This window comes from Mastomys coucha, unplaced genomic scaffold, assembly GCF_008632895.1.
Source record: "Mastomys coucha isolate ucsf_1 unplaced genomic scaffold, UCSF_Mcou_1 pScaffold22, whole genome shotgun sequence".
NCBI classification, from domain to species: domain Eukaryota; kingdom Metazoa; phylum Chordata; class Mammalia; order Rodentia; family Muridae; genus Mastomys; species Mastomys coucha.
Window position 1 is genome coordinate 175,752,846 of NW_022196905.1, and position 2,526 is coordinate 175,755,371.

The following is a 2,526-nucleotide window of genomic DNA, read 5'->3' on the forward strand; positions in this document are numbered from 1 at the left end:
CTTTTTTTCTGTGACTGTGATTAGGTTAGTTTCAGACAGGCTGTGTTAGTCATTTTCTACATAGTGTCATTCTCTAGCGGGCTAGCCTGGTCTTCACATAGCAGTACCATTATTCTATGAGGATGTAGACAGATGTTGCAAGGTATCCTGTAGCCTAGCCTTAGAAGTCGTATACCGTCATACCTTCCCCCGTCCCCCAATGTTCTACTGGTCACGAGGGCAGCCCAGCTTGAAAGGCTGAGGAAACAGACTTGAAGGGAGGAGCCGCAGTTTGTGGCTCCTTTGAAGCTACCACATCAGTATCCTCCATCTAATGTTATCATCTCGCTCTGATGCCTACCCTTCCGCCTGTGTTCTGGGTGATGGCGCTCTAAAGAGTAAGAGTGAAAACTCTTCCCAAAGGGGTCTCAGCTGTGGTCAGGCGTCTGCAGCCTCATTGCTTCCTCTGTAGCTGTTGATAAGGCCAGGCATAGCAAAACTTTCCTGAAACTGTTTACCAGGACCACAAGCAGAGGTTGCAAAATGGTCCCAGTTTCCCATCTAGAGAGATGACGAGGGGAACTTAGTCAAAGACCAGTAAGTGTGCTGACATTTGGCTGAGAGCTGTCACCTTCAGACACATGTGGATAAATGTGCTAATGAGAGAGTTTTCTTGAGGGCCCTTATATTCAGGATGATTCTGAGCCACGGCTGAATGCAAACACCATCAGAACGGTGCGCTACACTTAATAGCCCAGAATGCTTCTGTAATACTTAATCCCCTGTATACTTGTGACAGATCAGCCTCTGAAATAGGAACGTAGCCCCAGGGGAGAGGACGGCTTTAATCATCAAGCCTCAGGTGGGAGAACACTACCAACTAACGACTTCCCCAGCCAACCAACTCACGGGGTCTAAAAATTTCCAGTCTATTTGAGACAGAAACCAAAATAATCATTGGCTATCAAGCTGTTTTTTTCAAGCCGTATACAGCATGATTCTGAAAGAGGCTGTTTTACGTACTTCCTAGGCAGAGAAAGAGGCCAGGGGAAAAGACACTCAGATCATGCAAAAACTTTACCCCCCAAATGCTCCTTCCTTCAACTATGCTTGTTCAAGCCACGTATAACTGAAGTTCAAGGTTAAGCAGCATTTTATCCCACCCTTCTTGAGTTTTCAAGTTCTATCCAAACCATTATCCATTGTGGGCATTAATTATTCCTGGTGGGGGCTTCCTTCTTTGTCTTATGTAATTCCCAGCATCCCTTGTTTTCTTTTCAATTCTCCCCATTTTAATCTCCACCCCATAGAATTTCTTCTGCTTTAGCTTAAACATTGCTGCATAATGCAGAATCCATTGTGAGTGTCTCTCTAAGCACAAAAAGTCTTAGTTTCAACGTTGACCTCTGGTCTCCATACACTCCACATACTTACGCATATGTGTCACCCCACATACACATATAAACATGTAAACAGTCACACACACACACACACACACACATATATATATATATACACACACACACAGTTCAAGGATGATTTTAGATCAGTGTTCATAGTCATTCCACAAACAATAAATGTCATTCATGAGTGTTATGGAAAGGAGTGCAGGCCCACAGGTCCACAGCAGACCAATGAATGACTCACCAACCTTTAAGAGTGAAAATCAAAATATAAGCACAGACAAAATATAAGACCACCCACTTGAGAGATGCAAAGACCATTTAAAACATTTCTTTGATGATGATAAAGCAACCTAATTTGGAATGGGATGGCAAAATCTCTGTCTGAGGCTACTTGAAGCATCTCTCTGGCATAGCTGACTACCAGAATACAGCTTCTTGTCAGGAAAACAAAACCACAGAAATACTAAGGAGATGGCTCCGTGAGTAAAGAGCTGCTACACAGGCATGGGAATCCAAATTCAACTTTAAAAAAAAAATCCATGTCAAAATTTAATTTTTAATTAATTTAAATTTTAGTTTAATATTAAAATAACCCATGTCAAAAGCCAGCCACAGTAGTGAACATGTAATGCGGTGTAGTGCTGTTATTGGAAGATAAAAGGTAGAGACAGGAGACACTGGAAGGAAGCACACAGGCAGCAGTGTCTCACACATGCGCACAAACACACATGCACGCACATGTAAGTACATGTGCACACACACACATGAGTGAGCGCACACACATATAGACACACGTACACACACAGACACATGCACACACAGACACGCACACACAGACATACACACAAATGCACACACAGAGACACATGCACACACAGACACATGCACATACACACACGTATACACTGTTGTTGGGTACTATATTTTGTTGTGATTCATGCATGGAGTACATCTTTTCATTGAAAGCCGAGCTCTGGAAGAAGTGAGAAAGCCCAAGTGCTAAGTACTAGGTTCAGCAAAGACAATGGTGACATCAGAACAAGACCAACGGGCGGGGCTGGGGCAGTTGATCCTGGAAATGTGCCAAGGAAGGGCCAGGCTGGCTTACGGAGGTTTGCCTTACAGCATCTCTTATGTCTGC